The sequence below is a fragment of the Sylvia atricapilla genome, chromosome 8 (genome assembly GCF_009819655.1).
Source record: "Sylvia atricapilla isolate bSylAtr1 chromosome 8, bSylAtr1.pri, whole genome shotgun sequence".
NCBI classification, from domain to species: Eukaryota; Metazoa; Chordata; class Aves; order Passeriformes; family Sylviidae; genus Sylvia; species Sylvia atricapilla.
In genome coordinates this window covers 6,666,990-6,682,973 of record NC_089147.1, presented here as the reverse complement: position 1 = coordinate 6,682,973, position 15,984 = coordinate 6,666,990, and the positions used below count along the sequence as shown (strand labels likewise).

General features: G+C 38.5%; 1 long non-coding RNA gene across 1 annotated transcript in view; it reads left to right on the top strand.

The window, feature by feature from the left end:
* LOC136363998 (uncharacterized) overlaps window positions 1–10,461 on the top strand; it is a 62,280-nt gene extending 51,819 nt beyond the window's left edge. The window contains exon 2 of the long non-coding RNA XR_010744094.1: window positions 10,379–10,461. This is a non-coding gene — a long non-coding RNA (uncharacterized lncRNA). The remainder of the gene's footprint in view (window positions 1–10,378) is intronic.
* The last annotated feature ends 5,523 nt before the right edge of the window (window positions 10,462–15,984 follow it).

Sequence of the window (15,984 nt, the reverse complement as noted above, 5' to 3'; positions counted from 1 at the left end):
GTTGACTGTGTTTCTGTATTTTGTAAAATTTTGCTGGTTCACCATCACATTTCATGGATACAGTTATTGACTTATTCCATTTCAAAGTGGGTTGTTTGCCATTTTTTCCTGGTCTGGGGTGAATTATAATAGTCCATAAATCTCCAAATTTCCTGGTTTTTTATGAAGGGCAAACATCATAATGAGACTTTCTAGACTTCATAAATAATTACTGGATTTTTAAAGCCTTGTTAATTTGTAGGGGCTCTTCACTGTCACATTTTTCTAATCATAGAATTCTAGTTAATAAATTGTGTCAGTGCAGAGAATAGTTCTTCCACGTGAATTAGAAAATGAAGACCCATGAGTCAATAGTTTATTTCTCAGCACTCTACCAAAAATCTTGTTGGAGTCTCTTGGTAGAATAGATTTCACTTTTCTGTTCCTATTTTGCCTTTTACGTCAAGTTCTTGGAAAGCATTTTATATCTTTAGGACTGTGTGAACTTTCAAGAAAGTAATTTATTTAGCAATGCCTGTTACTCATCCTACATGGAGAGATAATTTGTGGTGAAATCAGAAGGAGCTCCAAACAGAAATCTCAACTCTAAACTCAGAGGAAAATTTAGATGTTTTCTGCAGCTGCATGACAAAGACTTACAATATTTGAAAATATCTGCATCTAGGTCAAGACCTGACACTCTAGTTATTTTAATCAATCTGTGGGATCCATGGAAATTTAGATGTTTTCTATAAAAGCTGTTGCTAATATATTTTCTCACATGAATTTCTAGACTTTAACTTCCAGTACAAATTCCAGTGCCTCAGACCTTTGTATTGAAGGTAGCAATGTTCATACTTGATCCATGTGTTTTGTGGTTTATAAGTTGTATTTCCTTCTGTAGAAAAACCCAAAAAGGAAGTATTACAGAATTACAGACTGGCTGCTTTAATTGCTGTAGTGTGATATAGGTGTCTGCCATAAAATATTTTATTACTTTTTTTAATAGCTGTTTAGGAAAATACTTTCTGGGGAAAAACAAGACATGAGAAATCCTAACTAGTAGTGTTATGTATGAATTTAGAAATCATTTCCAGCAGAGTCAAAGTCTTTTGTTGTAGTTTCTTTCCTCCTAACTTTTAAAAATGATTTTTAAATTTTTAAAATGCCAGATTTTCTTTACTTTTTCTTAAAATGCGGCCCTTAAATTTCATCATTTTACTCTGATAGCCTCTGCTGTGACTTAATGCCTAATCATGCTGAAGCAGTGCCATCTCTGGAGTCCTTTGAATCTCACCTGGCATAACTTCCCATAGATAAATAAATGACAGCAATTTATGCCAGCTAAGAATTTTTTTTCAAGATTTGTTGATTTCTGTTGTTTATGATACAATCAAAACTTTTACTTATACATACAAAAGCAAGCAGTTTGGAAAAGTGCTATTTATGCCACTTTTAATTGCCTCTACTAACCAACAGAATAGATGCCATTCAGTTGGTGAATACACAAAAAACCCTCTGTGCTGTCAGAATGGCTGCCAGTTGTACAATTCATTTCACTTACATTAGTGTCCATTGCTCCTCATTTTGTTATTTTTGGGTACTAATGACATGTAGGCGCTAAAATTACATCTGTGTAATTAAGCAGTGTCCACAGCAAGAGTTTTTCAGCCCTATCACTGTTGGTAGCTGCTTTCCATTGTCCCTTCAAAAAAGGTAATTCAGACTGTTTACAGCCTGAATTAACTTTTTTTATTTTTAGTGTCGATATAATTTATCTCTGGAAATTTGCATACCGAAGTGATTTTTAGTGGCCAGCAGCTCTTTGTGATATCTTTTTGACCTCCTTCTGAGAAGCCTGGCACTGTAAGTAACACAATTCCCCCAGGATTGCAGCTTCCCATGGCAGTCACAGCTAAGCTCGTGGCTCTGTGTGTGATGAATGTCCTAGGCCTGCTCAGACAGCAGCGTGGTATTAAACAAAGATAATATTTCCACCAGTCAGCTCTACAAGAAAAACCCTGCTAGATTACCTAAATTTCTGTACCTCTGTAAAATGTGCTTTTTGTAAGTGTTTATTTCTTAAGGCTGTATATTAGTCCTGTTGTAGTTATAAAAGTAAACACACACAACACACACGTCTGATAATTAATCTACTATTATTTCATTTTTACACCCACAAAGAGCTGCAGTGAGGAAACCATGAATGGAAGCTTTTAAGATTCCTGTGTACTACTTTCACAAAAGCATTTTTAATGCACCCCTTGCATAAATTGTAGACAACAGTATGTGGTAGTGCCATGTCTGTTGGCAGGTTGATCTACAGTATCCAAAGAATTTTGGAACAGAAAAAATCCCTTAGGCATATGAGCCCCAAATTATAAAATAATTTTGCTTCAGATGTAAAAGCCAGATTAACTCATGGCAGCTGGCTTGTAAATGTATTAAATGGACAGAGGCATAGTGAATGTCCTTCAAGATGAATTTCTTGTCATCTTTTCTTGTGAAAAGAGGTTTATCCCATCCCTTCAAAATCTGTAGGGTATCCTATTTTTTTAGTCTCAAAAATATATTTGGTTTTCTTTGAAGATGAATAAAACTGAGATGCTATTATATTCAGTTCCTACTTTGCAGCATCCAGAAATTCCTTTGCTATTAATATGCCAGAGAAACAGATTTCTTTGATTTTTTTCAGTTTAGAAGATCAAAAGCTGTCAGAAATTGTTTCAAAAGAAAAAATAAATCTTTGAGAAGTTGGATTTGAAATAATGAGTCTCCAGCATGTTGCATATACTGTACTTAGAACTGTTTAATGGAAGATGCTGTTATAATTGTGGGGTTTGCCTTTTTACAAGTATCACTCACCTAAAAGATATTTCAGCATTAGTTTTGCTTTTTCCTAAAGTAATTATTAAAGAATTGGATATTAATGGTGTTCCTTTTTTGTGACTTCTTACAAGTACTTATGTAAAAGAAAAAAACAGCACACTTTTAGACTGAGAGGAAAAAGTCTTAAAACCAGTTTGGGAGTTTTCACAGACTTTTGTGTTCATGTAAAAGGTTTTCATTATTCTATTTGCATGTAGAGAAACTGATCATGGCACAGAGGGGGAATATCACTTTTGTTGTTGCTGGAATTGCTCTGGGAGCACCTGTATAGTTCAGGGGTGGCTGTTCTTTATTAACCACCCACCAGACAGGATTGCAACAGCTCTAACATGTTCAGAAAGGCCTTGTTGTGCCAGAGAATTAAAACCTGGAAGCCTGGCTTTCTGTTTTCATCATCAAGAGACCGAGGCTGGTTTGGTTTGCCTCAAGAACCAGGGTGTGAAGATATCTCTGCTGCAAGGGCTGAAAGAGCAAGCAGTGAAAAAGGAGCTGAAACAAGAGGATGAAATATTGGTAAACACCATTTGGAAGCAGCCCCCAGTGCACACAGCCTCCCCTGCAGCTGAAGATGTCATTGTGGCTTTCAACTTTTTCATAAGTAGAGCTCTAAATCAATTCTAAACCTATAACCCACCTCTATTATTCTACATTTGTAACAGCCCGTCGGGAACAATGTTCACCAATTCATCAGTGCAAAAACTGTCCGGTGATTGGGCTGGCAAATAAATAAGTCAAACATGCTCTTTTGGAAGGGGAGTGAATACACTTCCAGTTCCAAATTAAAATATTTGGTTCTGTATAAAGCAGTTGCTATTTAAACTGCCAATAATGTTTAACACGAATTTACTCACCACTGCCTATCCTCATACTGTATAATTTATAACACTAAGCCCTTTCAATACTCCAAAATGCCAGATAAACTTTTCTCATTTGCTCTTAATTTGGTCACGCAGGATAATACCAACATCTGAAGGCTCTTTAAACTGCTTTTTAAAATGCATTCCTGAAAGCACCACCAATGCCACCTCTGCTCCTTGTCATCTTCCATAATTATTTCCAATCCAAAGCGGTCCTTAATGCGCTTATTAATCTGGCATTCTCCTCAGTGTGAAGCACATTCAGCTCTATTAATTTTTAAAAACCCTTTTTTATGGTGGACTGCAGATGCTTGGCTATTACTGAAAAGCTATTAGAAGTTAACACCTTTCTCTCCCCAGGGACTGGCATCATCCTATGCTTCCAAATGCCACCCTATTTTACATTATCAGCTGCTAAGACTGAGTATTAGAGACTTTTTTTCTTTTTACTTCTGAACTGTTAATGCTATTATTAGCTAATGGCAGAGCTCCGAACAGAGTATAGATACATATACTCTCTCAATGTCTACAGCAGATGGGGTTTTATTTATCTGCCTTTCAACAAGGAGACTTTCCATTCCTGCCATCTATTAGGAGAAAACTCACATGTAAACAAACCACAAATCTGATATCCAGGGACTGAGATTATTTTTACCTTTTCTCAACTTCGATGTTATGATCAGGTGAATATTTAGTAGAAAAAATGCGAAAGAAGCAAAGCCATCATCCATCAAGCCTCAAAAGGGAGCTCTTTCCCTTTTCCAGTGTATCTATGTCTTTGTGAAACACAAACACCCCTTGTATGAATGGAAGCTAAAAATTGTGAAAAAATATTACAGAATGTTATTTCTGAGCTGGTAACAACTATAAAAATTGAGAGGGTTTTGAATTTTCTGAAAGAATTATAGGTCTCAGCTGATTATTCCAGGATGTGACTACTGTTGTGAAAATAGAACAGAGCTGAGCCTCAGCCACAGATTCTTCTGTTCATGAGTTTTTAAGAATCAAACCACTGAGGTACAATGGAGAGTGAGTTTGTGTCTGCATTCTGTGTTTGCAGTATTTTCAATGAAATTCACCCTCCTGCTAATTTTCACTGAGGATCTCAGCTTTGATCTGAGTAATGACAAGGAATAAAAATTAGCATTGGTTCTTCTGACCATTTTGAGCTGTGATGACTAAAGACAACAGACTAACATATCATGGCTTGGAAATGCTCAGACTGTGCTTACTAAACCCAAAGTACTATCAAACAAAATATTTCAGAGATCATGATATAGTCACATTAGTAAATTTTCTGTATTATATTTAGTAAAAATCTGTATTCAAAGATTTCGAACAATTGTCTCCAGAAGACTGAAGCAAGTTTGTCAGCAACACTAAATTTAGGTCTAACCTGCCATGAAGAGATCCAGGAGCCAGAACATCAACCTGGATATTTACACAGCCATTACTGGGGTTCCCTGTCTCAAAGTCAAGGCAATGTAGAGGCTGCAGGGAAGTCAATTCCAACATTCTGGCAAGTGTTGTGAAGAGAATTTCTTGCCAGAATTTTGATAATATTTGAACTTTAGCCACTATCTTTTAATATCTTTTGTTAGCATCTGAAGGACTCAGTAAGGGCCAGGGCAGTAGCTCATAAATGACGAGGACAAAGAAAGTTCCTTCCTAAAAATATTTGTACTTTCTCTTCATAGAACTATATAAAATACACAGAGAACAGACCAATTGAAGAAGCTGATTACAACATGGTCTGACTGTGAGGCTGGCTGGCAGTGAAAACTCGCTGTGATGCTCGTGAAATGAGTGTTGACAGTAGATGTGTATCCATGTCATGAGGAACAAATTCCCAAGGATCTTTGTTAAGCATGAATGTTCAGTAGCATCTTGAGAAATGCAAATATTACATCAGTGTCATGCAGAATGGAGCTCCTGCTCTCCAGAAGAGGCATGTGGATGCTTTTGGTGAGAGCCAAAATAACTTTTAAGGACAGGCTTGTTTTGCTGCAAATCACAGTTGCCCTTCTTTAAATGACTGCCAAAAGAATCTAATGTATCCTACTTCAACATTTTTTATGGTGTCTGCCCAGGCTTTTCATGTTTTATTTTTTCACCTTTTCCTTCATTATTTTAGAAGACATTAGTGCAAAATCCAAGTTGCCAAGTCCTGTCTTAGATTTATGGAAGAACGCCACTGTGTTCAAATAACAATGCTGGAAAATAAAGTGGAAACATTGACACTAGAGAAAATTATGATTGAAATGTGCTTTAAAACACACAATGACAAAGCTGGGACACTCTGACCTGGACTAGCTTAAAAAAAAAGCCATGAGGAGTGGTGGCTGCTTTAAATGAGAATTTGCTGGCAGATTTTTGTTTTCCTGAAAAAGGTAAACCTGATGCTGAGCACCAGAAATATCTCAGCAAAGTTTGTGGGTTTTTAAGGAATATGGAATAAAGACATTGATATAACTTCAATATTTCAATTTTTAAAAATCGTTAATTTTAAAATAAAAGTCTTTCAGAAAAAAAGGTGTCAGAAAATTTGAGTATAAGCCTCAGCTTCACCTTAAATGTGTGTCCTCTTTTGCTGTGCAGCATTATTAATGTACAGAGGCTGGAAAGCTCTTTGGAAGGTTAGGGAGATGTGCAATTAGTTGATCCTCTTTAATGGATATTATATGCTCAATAGACCTGAGCTGCTCCCATGGTGTCCCTTCAGCCTGTCCCAAAAATATCAATCATGTGCTTTTCCATTAATGAAGTGGTTTTCCTCAGGTGTTCAGTGGAACCCCATCCCACTGTGTGGCAATTCACTCTGGCTGCTCTAATGGCATTTCCAAATGTGCAAACCCAAACGAAAAGCAGAACAAAGCTCTGGTGCAGCCCAGGTAACCAGGACAGAAGAACATTTGTGAGAGCTGCCCTAAGCCAGGGCAGGCTCAGAGGTGTCCTTGAACATCCCTGGTGTGCCTGGGGAGAGCCATGAATAGCCACGGCAGGGAGATTTTCATCCTCATCTTCCCCTTTGCCCAACCCATCCAGCACCCATGAGGGCTTTGGTGCTTCTCTTCTCTGGAGACTCACTGCCACAGTGTGTGGTTCTTTGCAAACATTTCACCACACAAACTACTGGTCTAAATTACAGTAGCCCCAAGCCTGCCTATCCAGCTGACTGTGTTTCCAAGGGGCTGTAACAGCAGCTGGGCATTTGCAAGGCACAGGATCATACCCCAGTGATTTCCTCTCCCCTGCAAAACAGCCCAGGGAGAGATGGGGAGATTCATGTCAGAGACCTTCCTGTCCAGGCTTCCCAAGGGAATAGTAAAGACATTCAAGTTTTGACTTGAAAAAACTCATTAACTCCAACAAATTTGGGGTGGCTTTGTGCTGATTAAATTATTTGCCCAGTCCTATTGAACGCTGAATAAATGTAGTCATTCAAATGTTGGATAGCGTAGTAAAGGCACTTTTTCCCTCTCTAAAGGTGTAATTCTTTTGCATGAGATTTAGACAGCAGATATTGACAGAAGAATAGATAATAGATAATTGATGTCAAAGGCTGAATAAGAAAGTTGTCGATCAGCCAGAGTTTAAGTTATCTCTATGTAAAGTAATATAAAGTAACGATGATTTATTGCTTGAAAAAGTTGACAGAATGAAAAAATTCTTTGGAATTGCTGGTGAATGCAGATTGATTTTTCTAAAGAACTCTACCCAGACCTATTTCTCTTCCAGAAGAATGCTGCTGGTTCTAATTATATGTATTTTATGAAATTGCATTTCTAAAAACTTATACCATCAGAACACCAAACACCCTATCTTTAATACTCATGGAAAGAGGAGTATTTTCAGCTGTCTAATTTGATACAGAAAAGAGATAAGAAAAGGTGTGATTTGGCTTTTCAACATCCTTTTAGGTGCTTTGCATCACACAGCTTATAGCAGCTTCTCCTTTTAAACCTCATGGAAACAGAATAAAATGCTTTGTGAAAGCAGCAATAGCCTCTAAGGAACAATTCACTAAGTAAAAGATGAGTATTGGAGGAGTAAAATGTTAGTACTGGAGAAAGGTGAACTGTCTAAAAGGTATTTCCTTAATACCAGGACAGCATCCAGTTTAAGAGTGCTTCTCCTATGTTTCATTTAGCCACTTCTCATGCTGGAAATCTGCTTTGAATCCAGGAAATAATCTCATGCTCTTTCCATAGTCCCCGTGGAAACCCATTGCACACAAACCAGCAGAGGTATAAGTTACACTTCACAGGGATCCATCTATACAGAAAAAAAAAAAAAAAAAGCTCAATATGCTCCTCAACTTAAGTTCTGGATGTTTTCCAGAGTCATAAACATGGCATCCCATCATCTGTGCCTTTACTGTGCCTTTCTATTTTTTTTCCTGTTATCTTTATGAAAAAGACCTTCTCAGTGTTGGTGATATGTTGGTATCCTGAACCCAATGAGATCCATTCCTGACTAGAACACCTTTTTTTGTGTTACTAGATTCTTGTGCTGTTTTCACAGACTGTATTTACAACTCCTTATATTGTTTGGTTTATGCTACTCTAGAATTTCATATATAAATTCAAAGGTGCTTGAAAGAAAGCACAGCACTTAAAATAGCTCATGCCACTGCCCTAAAATATTAATCACTGGTGTAACTTCATGAGAGTTACATCAGGCATGAGTTTAACCCTACTTTTTGTTCTAAATCAAAAGAAATTGATTTCTTTAGCAAACACACCCTAAACCACAGGATCAAAGGCAACTGAAGCACTATAAACCCTCTTATTTCTTTCCCCCTTCCACCTTCCCCAAAAGCTACAGAGCAGCCTGTAAACTGGCTTTTAAGCACACCAATTTTGGAGCAGCTGATTCTGCTAAGAGCAGTCCTCAGCTGTTGGCAGTGATGTCACGGGTTAACACTTCAGAGCCCACAGATTGTTGGAATGATTCATCTTGCCTCTGTTTCTGGATTGAATGAAAGATCCCTACAGAAGTCAATGAGTAGATGTGGCAGTTGGTCACCATATATATATTTATCTGTGTATGCTTATGAAATGTATTGTTTTCAGTGAGCTTGCACTCATGTAATCGTTTCTGCAGAGAAAAACAAAGTAGAAATAAGAGCTTTTATTCAAAATAGAAGAATATTTAAATAATTAACGGATCACATCTTGGTATCCCAGTGCATTTTCAAGAAACATGTCATAAAGAATTCTGTAAGGGAATACTGTATGGACAGGAATGAAGGTTAATGATTTTGGATAAAAATTGTATTCAGATCAAACCTGTAGTAATTAATGTTTTATAATATTGCAGAAGTAAGTTTAAACCCCAAGATTTCCTGGGAACTATTACGCTAAAATTTCCACATATCATACACTCCTTAAGGGTTGAGAAATGTGTTTCCAACACATTTGGTTAGGAGGTGTGCTTCCATGGAGATTTTGTTTTTAACTTTTCATTGCAAACTTTATTCTATTAGAACAAAATAGAAAAAATAGATAGAGGCAAAGTATCAAACACTTTGTCAGACACAAAAGTTAGACAAAACTCTAGAATCAACAGCAGCCATTAAAAAATTCAGAAGCCTCAAATGAGCAGTGCAATGGTGTAAAAACTGAATCAACAAAACCAAAATCAACAAAACCAAAATCAACACGAGCCAAGCGTGCCCATATTCCGATGCTGCGCAAACGCTCGTGCTTGTTTACAGCCCTGGGTTATTTACAGACTGTCCCTGTCCTCTGCCAGAGCTCGGAGCTGGCAGACACCTGATCTGAGAGCTGTGCAGGGATGCTGCCATGGGACAGCCTGACGTGTCCAGACTGACAGGGTCTGCCCTCTCCTGTCGCCCCTGATGGGTGAAGATGGGGCAGACAACAAACAGCCAACCCACTCTGCAGTCCTGGGCTCCACCAGCCCCTGCAGTGCCCACCTCTTGCCCTGCCCCTTTCTCAGGGAAGGGCAGAGGAAAGGATAGAATGGTTGCTGCAGAAAATGCCATCAGACAGGGCTGAGGCTGCCCTGTGCGGAAGGACGTGCAGTCTGCTGAGGTAGTAGTCCTGCTCTCAGAGCCTGAACCGTTTGTGGAGGTAGAGCAACAAGAACTTGGTGCTGTTGTGAGATGGATGTGAGAAGCCTGCTGCATTCTTCATTATCCTTCCCTGAAGCTTCTGTGCTCATTTTTAGCTATCTGTAGGGTTCTGCTGGGCTCTGTGTGGATACCTCCCAGGTGAGGACCCCACACCTGGAGAGTGAGGCTCATGTCCCATTTCCTCCACACATCGACTCTTCTTTTTCCCATTTATCAGGCAGAGGCAGATTGGTGTTGATCCCAGCACTGAATTCTTATCAGTTGAAGGGGGAAAGGATCTAAGATGTCACTAGCAAGACAGTGATGGCCTTTGCTCACTTGTCTCTGCTTAAAAGATGTTTTCTCTCCTGTGAGAGATGCCCTCCCCATAGCCTGGCACTGCCACAGAGAATGGACACTAGACATGTTCACATTTGTCCTTACTGTTCAGTTCCTCAATCTGTACACTCTCCCAGGCTGTTCTGACTGCTGCTGGAGGATTAGAGGATTCCATGTGGGTTCTCAGTTGCCCATCTTTGCAGGGGTAGCTGACAAGCTCCACATTTCTCTTCAGAATGCCTTTTTTTTTTTTTTTTTTTTTTTTTTTTTTTTTTTTTTTTTTTTTTTTTTTTTTTTTTTTTTTTTTTTTTTTTTTTACCTGAAGATGTGCTGTTGTTCTGTGAGCTGGTTCAGCACACAGAATTGTGTGAGTTAATTTAAAAAGGCAAAGAAAATCCTGGAAAGACTTTCAGTGGTGTCATGCACTGAAATGCTGCTACACAGTGTGAATCACAGGGCACCAATATCTTTGCTGGAATGAATCAAAGTAGCTCTGCCTTGTTATGTTGGAGTCATAGTCAAGCCCTTTCTCATATTTCAATTCCATTTTATATCCCCTGTGGTTGTACACAAATTCCACGGTTGAATAAACAGACTTTGGTGATGATTACTTGGAACCTTAGGGGTTAACAGTGTTCTTAGCCTTTTCCTTAATTGGTGTTTACTCTCTTGATGCCTTTTCATGTGCATGCTATAAAATATTCCCCAGAAAGAGTTTAGCCTAGTGCCAGGATGTAATGTCTTGTAGTGGATGAAATTCCTTGACAGAAAGTTGTGAAATGTACCTGTTGTAGTGCCATGATAAAAATCTATGAAAAATACACCTGCTACAGAGCACATGCAGCAGGCTGAGAAATGGTTTTGTGTGCTCAAAGAGGGCTCTGCTCACACTGCAAGGCAAGTGCATTTGGGTGAGTTCACAAAAGGATTTTAGCATTTGAGTCTACACCACTAAAGAGAGATTGTCGTGGGGAAGAGCTGGCCTGAGGATATGAGGTAGTGTGGAAGAGAGGGTTAGCACAGAAATTAAACTTTGGCCTTTCTGTGCTATATTATGAATCTGAAGAGGTGGACTTTGGAGAACTCAGAAAACTACCAACCTGTTTCTACCTGAGATCAGTCAGTTCCAAACAAAAACCTTCCTGTGTCTTGCAGCAGTTCACCCACTTGCAATGCAGACACAAATAGCATCTCAGATCCCCGCAGCTGTGAGGCTATAAATCCATGCTCGTATTTGTGCAGCTCATGTCCCTTGTTTGTGCTGAGAACAGATATTGGCTTTCAAGAGGAATCTCCTACCACTTAAAGTCATTGACATGGAGGTGAGAAACATCTTTAATGCTCTCTGCACCCTCCTTTAAAAAACTGGGCTCTGAACTGGTGCTGTAAGTCAAAGCCCACTCCTAATTCTATTAGTATGGAAGGATGTGGCTTGGCAGAGAGGCTTGGTTAAGGCCAACAGCTCTTGATGAGCACCTCTAGCAGCACTCAGACAGCAAGGAGGTCTTAAACCAGTGCAGAGCTCCAGATGGATGGATCACAGAATCACAGAACAGGTTGAGTTGGAAGAGACTCTTCCCCAGGCTGAACAGACCAAGTGCCCTCAGCCTGTCCTCATACAGCATCCCCTCAGGGCACTTCACCACCTTTGTTACCCTCCTTTGGACACTCTCTAATTACTTAATATCTTATGTTGTGGTCACCACAACTGCACATAACATTCACTGGGTATGGGGTTGTAAATCTATTAGACAAGGAGACTTCCTTCTGGAGGTTGCAATTAAAAACGTCATCATCTTGTCTGCTTCCCAGCTTTCAGAAAAAGCGGCTGTGATCCAGCTGACAGCGTCCTGGAGAATGCACACATAAGGAGACCACTTGGTTCTGTTGGGAGAGGAGCTAGGAAGTGTCATTTGGAAGGTGAACACACCAGCTTTGAAATAGAGATTTCTGCCCCCATCAGATCAGTCTGTGCTAACTTGTTGCACTGTGAACTTGCATCTGAAATTCAGGAACAGGGGAAGCTTTGTCTGGCACCTTAATTATCTGTAAGTGTACAGGTGGAAGACATTTCTGTGCAAATAAAAACAATGCTGATGGGCTAAAAAGAACACATAAGGAGGAAACTAGTATTTATATATTTATTGATGATTTATTAAACAGTAATTTTATTCTGTGATCTTATCCAAATATAGGCATATATGTAATCTGTCAGCATACTTGTTGTTGCCCCTTATAACTGATGTAACCCATTCACAGACTCTACCTCCTTTCATATTAAACTCCAGCTCTAACTTAAAGTTAAAACCACCTCTTCCTATTTACTCCAAGAGCACACATATAATTTAGATAAAAATGGGCTTAACTAAACTTCACATTAAAAAGCAAGAAGAGAATGCAAAGATCTAAAAAACGTGCATGGTCTCAAGTTTAAGGAACCACCCCCAAACAAGATTGACTGAAAATTTTGCAGCAAGGCTGTTTTTGACAGAGAGCTAGATCTTGTTGAATGATGTCCCTTTAATTTCTCTACCCCTTCTGCCCCCAGAAAAATCTATTTTCCGCGGAATTTTGCCTGGCTGAGAAACTGAACATCTCTCTATTCTCCAGACCTCTGTTTAAAACTATGTGCTGTCAGTTATAATTGTGGCTGGGGGCTTTGCACTGCTGTTTACTCTTTGGCTCTGGGCTCCTTTCATTATCCTCCACACGGGGGGATTTCTTGGATGCACCCAACCAGGTCAGCGAGAGGTAGAAGTCCCCATGAAAGAAATAATCTTTCTCTCTTTGTTCCTTGTATCTTCACTCCTTCCTCTCTCTAGATTCCAGCCCTTTGCCTTTTATTTCTTAGTCTTGCTCCCTGATTTCCCATCTCCTCACATTGCACAACAAGAATTTCCCTCTCGTGCTGCCTCCTAACAGTAGGGAGACCATCAAGAATGAGACTGTTTTCTTGGCTTGCTGGTAACTCCAAAACAAACAAGCCAAATCATTGTTTAAAAACTGTGTAAATAAAAGGATATTCTGAGTATTTTTTTTCCAAAATTCTGAGAAATTGGGAAAACAAACTCTTGATGGATAAAAGTATTTCTCTTGGCCAGATGGGACACAATTACTCTGGAAGCACATGAGGTTTTTCATACTGAATTTCAACACTTATTTTTCAATCAAAGTGAAGGAAATTGTGTAATTAAAAGTGGTTTCAGACATAAAAACTTCTGAACTGTCATTTTGGAAGATGTTTCAATAGATTTCCTTTTTTCAAATGATTTTTTTTTCACAAGAAGACTTTAGCAGAAAAAAAAAAATCTTTTAGACATCTCTATCCCTGCTTCCTTACCTCGAACAATGAAGCAAAGCTTCAGAAAACCCAGTTTATTCTGGCTATATTGGTATGCAAGGGCAAGCAGACCCATTTGGGCTCCATTCAAGTGCTTGGTATCACAGTTGATGTGGCAGGGCTGGTGAAAGAACCAGAAAAATCATGAGGAAGCAGGAAGAGATGAACCACTCCATTTAATTAATATAGATGCTAGTGTGATGTGCTGCTTGAACATATGAGTCTATTTGGCTTCAAACATTGGGTTATGTAAAGTCCATGCACCCAAAATTTGAAAGAACAAGGAATTTTGGAATTTGTATCTCAGCATACATTCCCATCATCTTTCATTCTAGTGGTGAGAATGAGACTTAATAAAGTCTCAGTCCTGAGACTGAATTCCTGCCTCTCTGAAGTCAATGGGAATTGTGACCAAACTCACCTTTGGCTGAACTAATTTGCAGGATTTGGCATCAAAACATGTAGTTCATTATTTCAGTGAAGCTGAGTAATCAAATTACTACAAATGGCTATTTAAAAAAGACAAACGGAACAGAGAACTTCTCTGTGGGTTGTCAAACTTGCCTCATAGTACAGACTTCCAGGCTAGACTAGAACTATATTATCTCCAGTAAAATAGAAGCAGAGAGTTTTTCTAATGGCTTTTCAAAATCAGAGGTTGACTGGTTCTGTGTCTTCACATTTCATATAGAAATGTCATAATATTACTATATACAAATTTCCTGGCTCTTTTTTTGAATGAACTTTTAATGATTCTTTGGAAGATTGGTACTTTTGTATCAAGTATCAGCTTGCATTTTGGACATCCTTAAGGTATTACCAAAACTGACAGCTAAGCTAAAACATTTAGTCACAATCTTTTAAAATGATGGCTCCGACTTAAATTATGGCTGCACTGTGATGTTACCAGGATGAAATGAGAGATGTTAAGCTATTCCAAGGTGGACTTCATAATTGCATCTCTTTATATCAGGCTAGTGATTTTCATTAGCTTTAAAAAGATATTTTTTCACTGAATACTTTCCAGAAACTGTTTAATGGATTATCAAAAGCAATTTGGTTATGGCAAAACCAATGGCAGGATTCAATATAAACATCAAATGAACCTGATCTTATATTGGTGGGAATCAAATTCCTGGAGGAGCAGTACCACAAATATGTCAGTCACTGTAGTGATGCCCAAATTCCACATGATGACAATCATATGTTCCATTATGAAGAAAACTTTAACTTTGGTCGTGAATACTTCTCCCTGGTCATGCTTAAAGTACATTGAATTGAACGTTGACCCATGGGCCTACTAAAAAGAGGAATTCCTTTAAAGAAAAAAGATATAACACATAGTTTCTTAAAACGTGGCAGAGATAGGATTTATAGAAATCAACTCCTCTCTAGAGTTTAGTCTCATAAGAAAGAGGAAACACATTTAGCGTGGAATGAAAATCTGGAAACCTCAAATGTCCTTCAGGACTGTCAGTCCTGGACAGGATTTCTGGAGCTGTATCCAGTTCTGGCCTCTCAGTTGCCCCTATCCAAAACATCGGCTGGAATTTGCTGGAGGTCTTATTTCCCTGTGCATGAAGACTGTCAATTAATATAATTCAACATAATACCTGAGATAATATCTGAGAAGGACAAACGTTTCTGTATACATGGCCCAGAAGAAAACCAGACTGCCTTTTCACTGCTACTCACACTCTTTCAAATGCTGTTCCAAAGAGAGTCCCCACTCATTCAGCCCCAAGACAGATGTGTGTGTCTGATATCACTGATCTACAGACTGGCATTTATGATAATTTTGGTTTTCATACACCTCACCAGCATGACAAATTTCCCACTGGCTGTAAATCTCAAAGATTTTATACATTAACCAATCTCATATTTCTGAATTTGTCATAAGAGGAATTTTAAAATGTGGTGAAAAGCTTTTCACGTTTCAGGTTAGATCTTAGGTGCAGGAATATATTTTTATGTTTTCTGGATCAGCCCCATGGTACAGGAGCTATTTATGGTGTGACTAAATAGTGAGAATAGAAATAGATAAACTGTGACTCACTTTCAAAAAAAATATTTGGTGTCTGACATATGACCTAAAATTTGCCCAAACAATTCCCTGGCCAGGAGCCATCTATGCCATATCTAAAGCTGAAGATATTTTATTGTAATTTGTAGCAGTGGGAGGGAAAAACTGGATTTATGACAGAAATAATCTTAACCACAGTTATGATAGAGCTGCCACCGTCTCATTACAAACTGCCATTTTTTTCCATGTTAATTTTTGCTTTTCTTTTTGTACCCTATATTCATAGAATGAAATCACATTTGAATCAGTTGTGCAAATATTTAAATGAGCTAAGTTTCTTTCTGTCAATTTAATTTGGATTTCCTTCATCACCCATCTCCACAATAAGTGAGCATTTAGTGCCACTACAAAATATCCCCAAACTGCCTCTGTGAGTTAGCAATTACTGTCTCCTGAATAGGTGTTCAATGTACAAAGG